Raw genomic sequence first — 17,680 nt, 5'->3', positions numbered from 1 at the left:
TATATTATGAAAAATATTCTGAAATTCACATTTACTCAATAAACATAAACAATTAAAATGACTTTACTAACAAAGCTAATCCTTTCTTTTATTGATTATTTCATTTGGTCATCATTGATCCGGGTTCTAGTTATTACCCCCGGGCTGGTCTCCTACTTGTGTAATGGAAAAAGAATCACCTTCTTGCCATAGCACTTAGGTAGTTGGAATTTCCAGCATGTGCCATCCTGCCAGACTAATGTCTTTTAAATGTAAGTGCACACTTCCCATCTGGTGGATGAGTTAATAATGCCAGGGATTTCCTGTATTTGATTTGCTCCTCATTTCATTCATAAATATTTCCCTTCAGCATCTGCTCAAAGTACTTTTTATTCTTTCTTGTTGATACTTTGTTGATTTTTGCAATGATATTGATACAATTGTTGCTTATTTGACTAATGCTCCACAAGTAATGAATTATTGGGTTATTTTCATTATTTCTGTTTCTTGCCTGCCATAACTCACATGTGTAAGTCACAGAACAATATACATTTTCTCTGAAATATTCTTATTTGATATATTTTACCATCTGAGATCAGCATAGTATATGAAAAGCTATATATAACCCAATATAATATATTGGAATTATCATTTCATATAGAAAAATATTCATTATAACATATATTATACTTGCTTTCATTTCTAATGGAAATTACTTAAGATTATGTTTGTCCTATGACTCTACATAAAATCATCTCATATACATTCCAAACTCCATGCAGACACAGACTATTTTATAACCTCTTTCAGAGTCTCTTACCTTCCTATAGCACTTAGCTTACAGCTCAGATTGCTGAAAATCTTTTTGCTGTTTTATACAATGCACATATTTACAGTTTTTAAATTAGAATTTGTGACAGGATAAACTGCAAAGCCAACATCTAGTTGGAGATAAGAATATTTACTATAAATCACTATCATGTTTAAGAGTTCATATTAAAGGTTTTATTTAATTGATTTTTGCTACATAAAATCAAAATCTTCACTGTGTTCTAAGAGTACTACATTATAGGTTCACGCGGCACTTATGTTTAAAACTTTGTCTAGTGGCCTACCTCTTTGTTTTAAAGCAAATATTGCTTTTAAAATATTAGTTATTTAGAATTACTAAATGAGTCTGTATGTAATTCATTTGGAATAACAAAACCCAGGATAGCACAAAATATTCTTAACAATAAAAGAAAATCTTGGGGAATCACTATCTCTTACCTCAAACTGTACTACAGATAAAAACTGCATGGTATTGGTATAGAGATAGGAAGATCAGTGGAGTAGATTGGAAGACCCAGAAATGAACCTACACACCTCTGGTCACTTGATATTTGGCAAAAAACCTGAAACCATCCCGTGGAAAAAAGACAGCATTTTCAACAAATGGTGATAGTTCAACTAACAGTCAGCATATAGAAGAATGCAAATCAACACATTCTTATCTCCAATTCTTCATCCAATAGAAGGCTAATATCCAATATATACAAAGAACACAAGTTAGACTGCAGAGAATCAGGTAACACTATTTAAAAATATGGCACAGAGCAAAACATAGAATTTTCAACTGAGGAATATCGAATGGCCAAGAGGTACCTCAAGAAATGTTCAACATCCTTATTCATCAGGGAAACAAAACTCAAAACAACTCTGAGATTTCACCTCACACCAGTCAGAATGGATAAGATCAAAAACTCAGGTGACAGCAGATGCAGGAGAGGATGTAGAGAAAGAGGAATGGTGGGATCGCAAGCTGGTACAACCAATCTAGAAATCAGTCTAAGGGTTTCTCAGAAAATTGGACATAGTATTACCTGAAGACACAGCTATACCATTCCTGGGTATATAACCAAAAGATGCTTCAACATATAACAAGGATGCAGGCTCAACTATGTTCATAGCTGCCTTATTTATACTAACCAGAAGTGGAAAGAACCCATATGTTCCTCAACAGAGGAATGGATACAGAAAATGTGGTACATTTACACAATGTAGTACTAAGCTATTAAAAACAATGAATTCTTAGGCAAAGGAATAGAACTAGAAAATATAACCCCGAGTAAGGTAACCCAATCACAGAAGAACAGAATACACATGGTATACACTCACTGTTAAGTGGATATTAGCATAAAAACTCGAAATACTCAAGATACAATTCACAGATCACATGAAGCTCAAGAAGGAAGACCAAAGTGGGGCTGCTTCGGTCCTTCTTAGAAGGGGTAACAATACTCATGGGAGCAAATATGGAGACAATGTGTAGAGCAGAGACTGAAGGAAAGGCCATTCATAGACTGCTCCACCTGGGGATCCATCCTGTATACAATCACCAAACCCAGACACTGCTGTGGATGCCAAGAAGTGCTTGCTGACAGGAGCCTGATACAACTGCCTCCGGAGAGGCTCTGCCAGAGCCTGACAAATACAGAGGCAGATGTTCACAGTTAACTATTGGACTGACCATGGGGTCCCAATGGAAGAGTTGGAGAAAGGACTAAAGGACCTGAAGGGATTTGCAATCCCATAGGAAGAACAATATCAACCAGACCCACAAGAGCTCTCAGGAACCAATCCACCAACCAAGGGGTACACATGGCTCCAGCTGCATATGTAGCAGAGGATGGCCTTGTCAGGCATCAATGGGAGGAAAGACCCTTGTTCCTGTGAAGACAACAGTGTAGGGAAATTTGAGGGTGGGGAGACAGGAGTGAATGGGTGGGTGGGATAGAAGCAGGGGTAGGTGTATGGGACAGGGCTGTAGGGTTGAGGGAGGGAACCGGGAAAGGGGAAAACAGTTGAAATGTAAATAAAGAAAATATCAAAAAAAATTACCAAATGATCATCCATTTTATTGGTACATTTCCTTCTATTGACTTTATAACCACATGATTTTAGAATACCTCATTACTAAAGAAAACATCACCTAAGGAATTGTAATATTGTTACTATTTTACTATCTTTCCATTTTCACTGTACCTCATTTGCTTATTTAGGTCAGTGAAACATCAACACACACATTATATGGAGCTATTTGTATATGTTAAAATCTGGACCATTCCTTTAGGCAAAAATGAATTGAGAGCTTTTCATTTTCCATTTTTCAGTGTTTAAAGCTGTATGTCATGATTTCCATTCAGTATTGATAATATTTTAAAGTTTGCTGTTCATTCTCTTGTTTTACCTCTCTGAAAGTCTAAAGTTCATTTTCAAGTTTAGTGTGCCAAAATGTTCCTACTGTGTCTTTAATTTTAGACTTCTTAACAAAAGTACTCTACTTCAAGGTTTTCTTTAAATATAATACTTTTACTAGTTCTTTGAGGATATCCTATATTTGTGTGTGTAAGTGTGTGTGCATGTGAGTGTGTGTGTGTCTGTGTGTCTGTGTGTAGGGTTCTGTAGCTACATTCTAATGGTGGGTTCTCCGGAAAGAGAGATAGGAATAGGAACAGGTGGCAAGAGAAAACACAAGGAGACAGATATGGCTTCTGGTTCAAGTCTCAACCTTTAATGCATCTCTCCCAAGATAAAAAGGCAGGCCAAGCTCCTCCCCCCAGACTTCAGGCTGAGTTCCAAGAAAGTCTTCAGTTCTTGGCTCCACTGCTCAGGCAGCTGGGTGGGTCACCTGCTTAATTCAGGAATTGGTAGACCTGGAGGAACAAAGAACTTCACCTTCACTCTGAGCGCTCCACCCTAGGTGGAGCAGGATCCTGGCAGGAATCTGTGCTCAACATAGGCTGTGAGAAGTTCCCTTTGACCAAGTACACTCTGAGCACTCCACCCTAGGATAAAAATTCCTGCTGTAACCTACTTCCCTAGTCAGATTCCTGCCCGAAGCCCTTGTCCTTGGCCAACGTCAAGTTCCTACCACGTGGCATGACACCCCAATATGTCTCTGTACATATGAGTGTGTGTGTCTGTGTGTATGAGTGTGTGTGTTTGTATGCCTCTCCACATGTGTGCATAATATATTTTGATCATATTCACCTCCACTCCTCTTTATAGCCCATCTTGGATTCATTCCCCATCCCTTTCCAACTTCATGTCTACTTCTGTGTTTTTATAGCCCCAAAATTCCAATTTGTGCTCGCCATATACTTACTGGGTATGGGGCTATCCACCAGAACATGGTTGACCAACCAAGAACTATATTCTGAAAAAAAAACCAACTCTCATTTCAGCAAAGCCGTTGACTCTCAGTAGTTCCTTAGTCAGGGTAGGCATTTGTGAGGCCCTCATCCCTCTATGATTGTTTGTGGATTGTGTTGATGTTGTGCAAGTATTATCCAGAACCACGTGGCTGTATGTTCATTACTGAAGGTGTCCTCTCGTGACTAGAGATACTACTTCGCTCTGGTTATCTCCAGTTTCTGATCCTAACAAACTTTCCAGCCCTTCTTCATTGATGGTTCTTAGCTTTAAGGAGGTGGGATATGACATAGATGTCTCCTTTGTGGTTGAGCACTCCAACATTTAGAAATGTAGCCTTGTGCTGTGGACCCCGGCTGTGGCAGTCAAGGGCCTACAGAGCTATCAGGGGAAAACATACACTTTGGTTCTTATTTTCATGCAGTAAGCCTTGCAGAGGCACTCTCTGTTTAGTCAGACTTTTTTTTTTTTACACACTATCCTTCCAAATTAATATTTTTCAAAATTATTTTATTTTTATATCTTTTTTAATGAATTCATTGTTTTTAATAGCTGAGTAGTACTCCATTGTGTAAATATACCACATTTTCTGTATCCATTCTTCTGTGGAGGAACATCTGGGTTCTTTCCAGCTTCTGGCTATTATAAATAAGGCTGCTATAAACATAGTGGAGCATGTGTCCTTATTACATGTTGGAGAATATTCTCGGTATATGCCCAGAAATGGTATAGCTTGGTCCTCCAGTAGTACAATGTTCATTTTTTTGAGGGACCACCAAACTTATTTTCAGAGTGGTTGTACGAGCTTGCAATCGCACCAGCAGTGAAGAAGTGTTCTTCTTTCTCTACATCCTTTCCAGCACCTGCTATCAACTGAGTTTTTGATCTTAGTCATTCATTTGTACTGATGTGAGGTAGAATCTCAGGGTTGTTTTAATTGGCATTTCCCTGATGACTAAGGATGTTGAACTAAGGATGTTCCCCAGTATAGGGGAATACCAGGACAGGGAAGCAGGAGTAGGTGGGTTGGTGAGAAGGGAAATGGGGGATGGGATAGGTGGTTTTCTGAGGGGAAACCAGGAAAGGGAATAACATTTGAAATGTAAATAAAGAAAATATCTAATAAAAAATGGAAGAAAAAGTCAAGAAGTTAGACTCCTTGACTTAAAAAAGTGGTACAGAGCTAAACAAAGAATTCTCAACTGAGGAATACAGAATGGCTGAGAAGCATCTAAAGAAATGTTCATTTTTATATCTTAGAGCTGGTGATGGGTAGAATTTTGTAGCATTTATATCATCCTAGCACAAAATTTACTAATTATGCTGATCTCTCTAAGAATTTCAGCATCTTGACCTACATTCATTTTTTCCTAACTTCTTAGCAACTTGAGCCAAATTCATGTTTCTTTCCTTGTCAGTTTCATATTTTTTTGATCTTTCTGTTCTCTCTCATGATAAACCTGGCTAAAGGACAACAAAGAGTGACCATAATGGAGCTTGAATGGATTTATTGTTTAATGATATTTGAGTAATATGAATAGTATGATATTTCCTGCCTCAAATTAATCTCTCCATGAAAATGCAGCCTTACTGAAAATTTCAGAACATGAGCAGAACATTGCTTGGTGATTGATATTTAGTTCAGTTCCTAATAGAATGCCCTTTCCCCTCTGGAATCCCATGAACATGTTTACTGTCCACATTCTACCCACATTCAGATCTTCCACAACATAGCTCATTAAGCTCTGCTTACAGATTTCTAGAGCTTCTGTGCCCTACAGGTCTAAACCCTTTCATTTTCTTCCAGAAAACCAGCTCCAAAGACTTATGACGTACATCATTTTCATCACAATATAAATTAAAAGAAATATACACACATAGAACTTTATGATAAATCTTTCAAAGATAAATAGAAATAATAGGAATAAAAAAAATCACTGAAAAAGTGAAAGCAAACAGTTGGAATAATTCTGTGGTGAACTCAATGAAAACCACCAAAAGATCATCTTATACTGAGTTCTGTTCTTAAATAAGGAGGTAAGCAACACAGTGAACTGCCTTAGATTTGATGATAAATCCAAGTAAGAGGCAATGTAAAGCATAAAAAAAAGACTATTAGGGGTTGAATGGATACTAAAACTTTAAAAAAACTCTATGGATACAACTGTTGACAGAATTAGGGATGTGGGATTCATCTTTGTTTATCATGTTTTTTTCTGATAGTATTCTGTAGTGTGGGAGAAAGAAAGCAAATATATTTAATATGAGGTTCATTTTGTATTTACCATGTATGCTTCTCTGATAGCATTCTGTAGTGTGGAGAAAAAAGGCAAATATATTTAATCCTTCTTCTACATGGAGGTGGTAAAGAACATAGTTTGGATATAGCAGCATCGAAGAAAATTGAAGAATTCAGTCCAAGAAAAGAAAGTAGACACAGAAGTTGCTTTAAAACACGTACTATAGATACCATTATGTGTCCCACTCCTTACTCTAATCTGTATATTTATTCTTAGATGTTATTGGGAGGCATGCAGCAAGAAGAATATCTTGTGTATTTATGTTTATGTCACATATGTTTCCTTCTTAATTCTCAATGTCTGGCATTCAAGACAGTCCAGACCCAGAGTACTAGTCCTCTCTTCCTTGTCAATGTCCTGGAGCTAAGAACAGTACTTGCCAAAAGGCCTTGTAAATGTAGATTAATCAAGTCTGAAATCTTTAACAGTGCTCATTTTCTTTTTTCAGATTTTGTAATTCAAAATTGTATCTCTTGATATAAATACTATAAGACCAAATACTGGTAGCATTCCCATCCTAAGTTTGTACTGTGAGTGAGAATCCTTGGAAGAAACTGTGTCTGTAAAGACGATCGCAGATCCAGAACCTAGCTACCTTATTTGAGGCCAGTTTTAGCCTCCCCAACAGCCATTTTTTTTCTCACTTCTGTGTTGGAACCAATATCCTGTGCCTAATAGAAAAAAAAACGTTTAAGATTGATGAACTTAGCAGACTAATAGCATTCAACACACCCAAAGCTGAGAATATTATCAGATGCATCCCACACTTTAGGAAAGACTCCCCAAACTTGATTTAATTCTCCTCTTTGGTGTGTCCACTAATGCATGCTTTTAATTCCTGATTTAATGATTTTCTTTGTTCTGTTACCACCAAACTTCATGAACTGGCTTCTGTTTTGGGATATGAAATTTTGAATAACTGAAATCTGTGTTTCTAGACCATGGTTATGAAAATTTTCGCTCTAGAATGAGCCACTGCTAGATCTATTTTAGATGAGAGGTATGTTTTGAAGGGGGAGGCAAAATTATTTTGTTGGTTTGTTTTCCTCATTCCTTGTTTCGAAAATAATCAATCTGACAAGCTCTTGCATGATTATAGTTTCAGGAAGAAGGGAGCCGAGGAAGTACTGCTGGTCAGTTCAAAACCAGTCTGAGCTACACAGCAAGACACCTTTAATCCCAGCACTTGGCGGGCAGAGGCAGGTGGATTTCTAAGTTCGAGACCAGCCTGGTCTACAGAGTGAGTTCCAGGACAGCCAGGGCTACACATAGAAACCCTGTCTCAGAAAAAACAAAACAAAAATAAAATAAAATAATAAAAAATAAAACAAACAAAACAAAAAACCAAACAGAATTATGCAGAGAATTCCCGTCTCAAAAAGCAAAACCAAACAAGCAAAAACTTAATTAACCAAATGACCTGCTCCCCACCCTGAGCTCTCGCTTCTACTTGCTGAGAGAGCTCATCCCAATCTGCTCTCCCATTATGACCTGCAACCTCCTGTTTCTTGCAGACCAGGAATGTATCAAACTCTTCAGCTGTGAGTGAATTTGGTGTCTGTGTATTTTACTCTACCGTTCAAAGCACAATTCTAAACTTATTTTTAATGACTATTGTGAATTGATAATGGTCACTTTAAAAAGGAAATCGACTGTCTTTCTCTTCCAGCTTCATGTTTTCTCCATTACAGTCTGAATGTGTAGGCTTAAGGGTTAGTGCTTAAGGCTTAAAGGGCACAGGACTGGTCGTCTACTGCGTGGGTTTTATCCCTTCCAGCTAGAGTGACTTTTATTCTGATGGAATCATCCCTGTGGACAGAGGAGGACTGTTCAGTTCCCCATATGGACACAGAGACTCTCATGTTACTCAGCCCTTAGGGTAACTTTGTCTGGCTAGTGACAGAATGTTTATAAAAATTAGTTCAAGTCTTCCTTTCTATAAATAGTAGGGACGACCTAGGTAAATATGATCTAGTATTGTAGGCAGCAGAATAAATTAAAACAGAGTCTGTTTCAAACGATCTTGTGGAAACATCAAGAAATTGGCTCAAAATAGACATGAAAGGATTTTCATAATACTTCTCCCCTGATTTTTTATTAAAAATTATCTAGCTGACTGATCTCTGAGATGATTATGTGGTTGATTTCTTCCCCTTTCTGTATACTTTTGAAGTATAAACTCCCTCTTCCTCGGTGATGTTGAGAATCTTTAAATTATGTACATGAACTGCATTATTAATAGGCCTGGATTATAGTTTCTCTCTTTCTATTTTTACTGTAACAACTTATAAAATAGATGGGGTAATTTAGATTTGGTATTTAGCAATGTAGCTAAAACATTAATACTGCAGGGTAGAGTCTTATCTAACTGTTAGGAGTTTAGAGGGTTTCTAAAACATAGCAGTAATTACCATAAAGAATATTCACAACAACTTGTTACAAATGCTGAACTGATGGTGTACATGCCCTCTTCCCATTACTAAAGCACATCTGTGTTGCTGACTTAGCCAGCTCAGGGTATTCATAACAGAAAATTCTTTCTTTCTTTTCTTTCTTCCTTTCTTTTCTATTCCTTCCTTCCTTCCTTTCTTTTCTTTTTCTTTCCTTTTTCGAAATGGTTTCCTGTTTATTTTATTCATATATCCTCTCTTTGGCTTCTAAAATTTTAAGGTAGGTAGGAAATAAATATTTAATGAGACAGTTTTCTTTTGCATTTTCCATTCTAAAGTATTAACTTCATTTTTTATTACTTTATTTTTCTACAGTCCAGTCATTGCCCACCCCAAGTGTGCTGTGCTCCTATAGTTCCTCATCCCATTCGTCTTCTACCCAGTCTTCAAGAGGATGTTCCACCGTGCCAGGCCTCCCCACTCCCTACGGCCTCAAGTCTCTCGAGAGTTAGATGTGGCCTCCTCCCACCGAGGCCTGACCAGGCAGTCCTCTGCTGTATATGTTTCGGGGTGGGGATAGAGTTTGGACCAGTTCCTGTATGCTGCCTGGTTGGTGGCCTAGTGTCTGAGAGATCGCAGGGTTCCCGTTTAGTTGAGAGTGCTGGTCTTCCTATGGGATCCCCCTCTCCAGAGGCTGGACGTTTGAGAATGGGATACAGACATGTCTTGTTATGGTGAGTATCCTCATCTGCTAAAGTGTATATGAGAGTATTTGAGCTATTCCTTTAACAAGGGCACTAATCTTATTCATAAGGACTCTCGTTACTCATTGACTTCCTTCATAGACTCCACATCTAAGCTTAGCTTAAAGTTTTAACAAACATCAAATCCATTATAATGAGTCTTTGGAAAGGAACAAATTACTTTAAAAACAAACATGATTATATAATTTATTGGCTTGCTTAATACATATATTTTAGAAATGTTTCATGTTCTTTAAACATCTTTTCTCTTTCCTTTCTTTTCCTTCCTTCCTTCCTTCCTTCCTTCCTTCCTTCCCTCCCTTCCATCTTTCCGTCTTTCCTTTATTTCCTTCCTTCTCTTTCTTTCTTTCTTTCTTTCTTTCTTTCTTTCTTTCTTTCTTTCTTTCTTTCTTTTTCTTTCTTTCTTTCTTTCTTTCTTTCTTTCTTTCTTTCTTTCTTTCTTTCTTTCTTTCTTTCTTTCTTTCTTTCTTTCCTTCCTTCCTTCCTTCCTTCTTTCTTCTTTCTTTCTTTCTTTCTTTCTTTCTTTCTTTCTTTCTTTCTTTCTTTCTTTCTTTCTTTCTTTCTTTCTTTCTTTCTTTCTTTCTTTCTTTCTTTCTTTCTTTCTTTCTATAGAAGAGAGAGATTTTCATAAATCAAGACAATGCCTAACATGTTTATGCCTGGCTGGTGTCAGTCTGGCTAAGGCATTCCTGTGTACACTCTAGCATGCTGGAGTGAAAATGTATGGCTACACACACCTACAAAAATCAGTTAGCATCTTCTTTTTTTGTTTTTATTAGATATTTTCTTTATTTACATTTCAAATGTTATCCCCTTTGCAAGTTTCCCCTCGAAAAACCCTCTATCCCATACCCCCTCCCACTAATCCACCCCACTCCCGCTTCTCTGTTCCCACACTGGAACAATGAGCCTTCACAGGTCCAAGGGGTTCTTTTCTCATAGATGTCCGACCAGGCCATCCTCTGCTATCCATGTGACTGGAGCCATGGGTCCCTCAGTGTATACTCCCTGGGAGCTCTCGGGGTACTGGATAGTTCATATTGTTGTTCCACAATGGGGCTGCAACCCCCCAGCTCCTTCAGTCCTTTCTCTAGCTCCTCCATTGGGGACCCTATGCTCAGTTCAATAGTTGGCTGAGAGCACCCCCCTTTGTATTTGTCAGGTACTGGCAGGGCCTCTCAGGAGACAGCTATATCAGGCTCCTGTCAGCTAGCACTCGTTGGCATCCACAATAGAGTCTGGATTTGGTAGCTGTATATGGGATGGATCCCTAGGTGAGGAAGTCTTCTTTGTATTTACTCTGTGCTCTATATCCATGCCTGGGGAAATATGTAAAATCAATGCCACAAGTAAGTTTATATCTAATAAATGAATATCAAAAGAGCAGGTGGATTCACATCCTTCTTTTCCCAAGGATACCACCCATTTTCCCCCTTAATATCTATACCCATATTTTTCCTGTTTCTTAGGAGATTTGTGCCTCCCCTTTTATTTCAAAGGTAAATGTGCTAATTACTAAAGAGTCAGTGAAAAATCCCTTTTAATAGATAACCGTTTCATTAATAATTTCATTCTGCTAGACTCATTTACTATATTCAAACATAATTACTTTCTACTGATGCCAAGACACAAATCTTTACATTCAAGTAAGTCATGCAATGTAAAAGATCAGAGTTCACAGATAACATTCCCCTTACGTCTAGATTTCTTTTACTACTCTCTGTCTTTGTAAATTGCATCATCCCATTAGTTTAGCAGCTTTAATTAAAATTTTTCTTTTGTAATTCAGTGTTATATCATAGCCAATGTAAATCTTAGTAACCAGTGCTAACTAGCTATTTAACACAGCGCACTACTTCATTCTAGGTCATCAAAACAGATATTCATCAAACCTAATTCTTCTTTTTTTTATTTCATCTTTTTTTTTTTACAATCTAGATTTTATCCCCCTCCCAGTCATCCTCTGACTGATCCACATCCCATACCTCCTTGCCCCCTTTATCCACGAGGATGTTCTGTAACCCCCTTACCCACCACCCCACCAGACCTCTCCAACTCCCTGGGGCCTCCAGTATCTTGAGGGTTAGGTGCATCTTCTCTGAGTCTGGACATGGAAGTCCTCTGCTGTATACATGTTGGGGGCCTCATATCCCCAACTTGTGTATGCTGCCTGGTTGGTGGTCCAGTGTCTGAGTGATCTCGGGGGTCCAGGTTAGTTGAGACTTGTGGTCCTCCTATAGGGTTGCCCTCCTCTTTAGCTTCTTCCAGCTTTTTCCTAATTCAACCACAGGAATCAGCAACTTCTGTTCAATAGTTTGGTATAAATATCTGCATCTGACTTTTTCAGCTGCTTGTTAGGCCTTTTGGAGGGCAGTCATGCTAGGTCCCTTTTTGTGAGCACTCCATAGCCTCAAATAGTGTCTGGCCTTGGGGTCTCCCCTTGACCTGGATCCTAATTTGGGCCAGTTGCTGGATCTTCTTCTCCTAAGGCTCCTCTCCATTTCCATCCCTGCAGTTCTTTCATACAGGAACAATTCTGGGTCAAAGTTTTGACTGTGAGATGGCAACCCCATCCCTCAGTTGATGTCCTGTCTTTCTGCTAGAGATGTGCTCTACAAGTCCCCTCCCTACTGTAGGACATTTCATCTAAGGTCCCTGCCTTTGAGTCCTGAGAATCTCTCACCTCCCAGGTCTCTGGTACATTCTGGAGGGTCCTCCCACCTTCATCCTCCCAAGGTTGTCTGTTTCCATTCTTTCTGCAGGCCCAACTTCCCCTATTAATCATGTTTCTCTCTTCCCCTCCTTCTCCTTTCCTACCCATGTCCCTCCCGCCCATCCCCCTCCTGTGATTGCTTTCTTCTCCCTCCCAAGTGGGATTGAGCCTGCCTCACTTGGGCCCTTCAGCTTGTTAACCTTTTTGAGTTAACAAAGATTTTATCCTGATATTCTATACTATTTTTTGGCTAATATCTCCATTTATGAGTGATTACATACCATGCATGACCTTTTGGGACTAAGTTACCGCACTTAGGATGATAATTTTTAGTTTCATCCATTTGCCTGCAAAACTCATGATGTCTTCATTCCTAATAGCTAAGTATTATTCCATTGTGTAAATGAACTACATTTTCTGTATCCATTCTTCTGTCCTGGGACTTCTGGGTTTTTTCCAGGTTTTGGTTATTACAAACAAGGCTGCTATGAACATAGTGGAACACATGCCCCCTGTGGCATGGTGGGACATCTTTTGGGTATATGTCTAGGAGTGGTATAGCTGGATCTTCAGGCAGATCTATTTCCAATTTTCTGAGGAACCTCCAGATTGATTTTCAGGTGGTTGTAACAGTTTGCAATCCCAGCAGCAACAGAGAACTGTTCTTCTTTCTTGACATCCTCACCAAGATGTGCTGTCATTTGAGGTTTTGGTCAAATATGGGGTATAGAACTAAACAGAGAATTCACAACAGAGGAATCCTGAATGGATGAGAAGCACTTAAAGAAATGTTCAAAGTCCTTAGTAATCAGGGAAATGCAAATCAAAATGACCCTGAGATTCTACCTTATACCAATCAGAATGGCTAAGATCAAAACTTCGCTTTGCACTAAAGGACTCTGGTACATGTTTTATTTTTATCTGATAGGTCTTGACTCCTTATTTTTTAAGTTCATATCTTCAGCTATTTGCCACTTCTTCCAATACTGAATAAATGAATTTGAACAGATAGATTTGTAAAAAGATGGAAGGTTCCACAGAATATAGACATAACTCAACTGTGCAGACTAATAATTAGCAAAACCAGTTTCAATAAGTTATATTGAGTATTATAAGTACATTACCAGGTTTCATTGTCTTAGATGAAAACATTTCATACTCTCAAATTGAGTGGTTTGTTAGATTACTTACATAGGGTTGAACAGAGTTAAAACATACATGTGCACGCTTGCGTGCTCGTGCGCACACACACACAAAGAATGTGCAGAATAGCCAGTGGAAAATATTATGTAACTCCAGCTGTAGGCCTTCATTATAGAACATCATTCACCTGGTGTCAATATTACGGGACTGAAGAGAAACAATGCTTGCCTTTCCTTATGTATGAGTTTTGGGATATTACTATAACAAATAAACACCCAGAGTGGCATACAGAATATACATGTATCTTATAATAATATACATTATCTTATAATATTCTGGGGGATAAATGATCTGGCATGAGTCTCACCAGACTAAAAATGATGACATCACACTATTATATGAATTTTAATCTCTCTGATTTTAAATTTATTTTATTTTGTTTTTTATTGGATATTTTATTTATTTACATTTCAAATGTTATCCCCTTTTCTGGTTTTCCCTGTGGAAACCCCCTATCCCATTCCCCCTACCCATACTTCTATGAGGATGCTCCCCCATCCACCCACCCACTCCCACCTCCCTGTCCTGGTGTTCGAGCAGAATATACTAGGATATCGAACCTTCATAGGACCAAAGACCTCTCCTTCCATTTATGCCCAACAATCCCATTCTTTGCTACATATGCAGCTGGAGCCATGGGTCCATCCATGTGTACTCTTTGATTGGTGCTTTATTCCCTGGGAGCTCTGGGGGTCTGGTTGGTTGGTATTGTTGTTTTTTCTATGAGGTTGCAAACCCCTTCAAGCTCCTTTAGTCCTTTCTCTAACTGCTCCATTGGGGACCCTGTGCTCAGTCCAACAGTTGGCCGCAAGCATCCACTTCTGTATTTGTCAGGCTCTGGTAGAGCTTCTCAGGAGACAGCTGTATCAGGCTCTTTTCAGCAAGCACTTCTTGGCATCCACAATAGTGTCTGGTTTGGTGTCTGCATATGGGATCGATCCCCAGGTGGGGCGGTTTCTGCATGGCCTTTCCTTCAGTCTGATTTTTAACTTCATGACACTACCTCTTCCATTCTCTCAGTCTGAGACTGACTTTCCTATATCCCTCTTGACAAGAACCTTCTGAGCATATTAAAACTAGGGAGAAAATACAGAATAATACCATTTCTGAAGAATCTATCACTTAAGTCGTATCTTCAATGTTTTTCTGACCATGCAAGGCACAGAACGCAGTAGTTCTGGGGTTTGGAAGCAAATATCTTTGAAACGTCCTTATTTAGAAACTCATGTTCACATTATGCTTTCTCTTCTGTAATGAGCTGGTGGCATTTGCCCTAGAAATAGAGGGGCAAATGAAACCTTATATTTTGTCCTTATAGGTCAGCCTCCCCAGACTACAAACATTGATAGATTTAGAGAACTGTCAGACAGAAGAAGCTGCTATGTAGGAATCAACACTGTTTTTTTTTATTCAATATATTTTTTATTTATATTTCCAATGGTTTCCCCTTTCCTAGACCCCCCCTCCCCAAAAGTCCCATAAGCCCCCTTCTCTCCCCCTGTACTCCTACCCACCCCTTCCCACTTCCCCGTTCTGGTTTTGCCCTATACTGCTTCACTGAGTCTTTCCAGAACAAGGGGCCACTCCTCCGTTCTTCTTGTACCTCATTTGATGTGTGGATTATGTTTTGGGTATTCCAGTTTTCTAGGTTAATATCCACTTATTAGTGAGTGCATACCATGATTCATCTTCTGAGTCTGGGTTACCTCACTTAGTATGATGTTCTCCAGCTCCATCCATTTGCCTATGAATTTCATGAATTCATTGTTTCTAATGTCTCAATAGTACTCCATTGTGCATATCTACCACATTTTTTGCATCCACTCTTCTGTTGAGGGATACCTGTGTTCTTTCCAGCTTCTGGCAATTATAAATAGGGCTGCTATGAACATAGTGGAGCATGTATCCTTATTACATGCTGGGGAATCTTTTGGGTATATGCCCAGGAGTGGTATAGCTGGATCTTCTGGAAGTGAGGTGCCCAGTTTTCGGAGGAACCGCCAGACTGATTTCCAGAGTGGTTGTACCAATTTGCAACCCCACCAGCAGTGGAGGAGTGTTCCTCTTTCTCCACATCCTCGCCAACACCTGCTGTCTCCTGAATTTTTAACCTTAGCCATTCTGACTGGTGTAAGGTGAAATCTCAGGGTTGTTTTGATTTGCATTTCCCTAATGACTAATGAAGTTGAGCATTTCTTAAGATGTTTCTCCACCATCCGAAATTCCTCAAGTGAGAATTCTTTGTTTAACTCTGTACCCCATTTTTTAATAGGGTTGTTTGGTTTTCTGGAGTCTAACTTCTTTAGTTCTTTATATATATTGGATATTAGCCCTCTATCTGATGTTGGATTGGTGAAGATCTTTTCCCAATTTGTTGGTTGCCGATTTGTCCTTTTGATGGTGTCCTTTGCCTTACAGAAACTTTGTAATTTTATGAGGTCCCATTTGTCTATTCTTGATCTTAGAGCATACGCTATTGGTGTTCTGTTCAGAAACTTTCTCCCTGTACCGATGTCCTCAAGGGTCTTCCCCAGTTTCTTTTCTATTAGCTTCAGAGTGTCTGGCTTTATGTGGAGGTCCTTGATCCATTTGGATTTGAACTTAGTACAAGGAGACAAGGATGGATCAATTCGCATTCTTCTGCATGCTGACCTCCAGTTGAACCAGCACCATTTGTTGAAAAGGCTATCTTTTTTCCATTGGATGTTTTCAGCCACTTTGTCAAGGATCAAGTGGCCATAGGTGTGTGGGTTCATTTCTGGATCTTCAATCCTGTTCCATTGATCCTCCTGCCTGTCACTGTACCAATACCATGCAGTTTTTAACACTATTGCTCTGTAGTATTGCTTGAGGTCAGGGATACTGATTCCCCCAGACTTTCTTTTGTTGCTGAGAATAGTTTTAGCTATCCTGGGTTTTTTGTTATTCCAGATGAATTTGAGAATTGCTCTTTCTAACTCTGTGAAGAATTGAGTTGGGATTTTGATGGGTATTGCATTGAATCTGTATAGTGCTTTTGGCAAAATGGCCATTTTAACTATATTGATCCTGCCGATCCATGAGCATGGAAGGTTTTCCCATTTTTTGAGGTCTTCTTCCATTACCTTCTTCAGAGTCTTGAAGTTCTTGTCATACAGATCTTTCACATGTTTGGTAAGAGTCACCCCAAGGTACTTTATACTGTTTGTGGCTATTGTGAAGGGGGTCATTTCCCTAATTTCTTTCTCAGCCTGCTTATCCTTTGAGTATAGGAAGGCCACTGATTTGCAGGAATCAACACTGTTATTATGTATTATATTGACTCTATCCTACCAATTTCACAATTTAAATAGACCCTTTGACTTATAAATTTAATTATTTTGATAACTGCTATGATTCTACTATATAATTATTTTAATTAAATGTGATTGTCAAAGTCTAAAAATGAGGATGAACAAATGTATAGAAATGTAAGTATATCATATCAGATTTACTGATATTTTATTTCTCTAAAAATCTTTTTATGTCTAGCAAAACAGAAAAATGTAATTTTCTTTATAGAATTCTCAGAATTCACATATTTTAAAATAAGCAATGCTTTAGATAGTTAAAATAATCATGATGACTATACATTTGATACATTATGCAAATGTTCTAATTATTCTTGTCTAAGATAATTACAATTGTGTCATAGGGTTTTAGAATTATATTTTAATTTTAAGTAAATACTTTCATATTGAAGTAAAAATTACAAGAGCAAGTATAAAACATCTTTAAGACATATGAAAGTAATTTAAATCTAGTGGGAAAATATGTAAGAGGATATTTCAGAAAAGAATAATAAGAAATAGAAACTGTTTTCAACTTGATACTAAACTATAAGAGATTAAAGCACTGATTATGCAGCTAAAGTGATATTCGTAAGCACTATGAATCAAACAGGAGAGTTATAGATAGTGTAGCTTCTCTTTGCTTTAGAATCTTTGTTGTGAAAGGCTCTTTGTTTTCAGGATAATAGCTGTTATCTCATAGCTTGTGGCTCATGCGCCAGAGGATGTTTGTGAAATGTGTGACTGTGGTTATGAGTCATCCAGGCTGCTGCCAATATCTCTTCATTTTGTGGAGTTAGAGGAAGGCGACTCAGTGAAGTCACTGTAA

This window comes from Apodemus sylvaticus, chromosome 23 (assembly GCF_947179515.1).
Source record: "Apodemus sylvaticus chromosome 23, mApoSyl1.1, whole genome shotgun sequence".
In the NCBI taxonomy this organism is placed as follows: domain Eukaryota; kingdom Metazoa; phylum Chordata; class Mammalia; order Rodentia; family Muridae; genus Apodemus; species Apodemus sylvaticus.
This window is presented reverse-complemented; position numbering follows the sequence as displayed.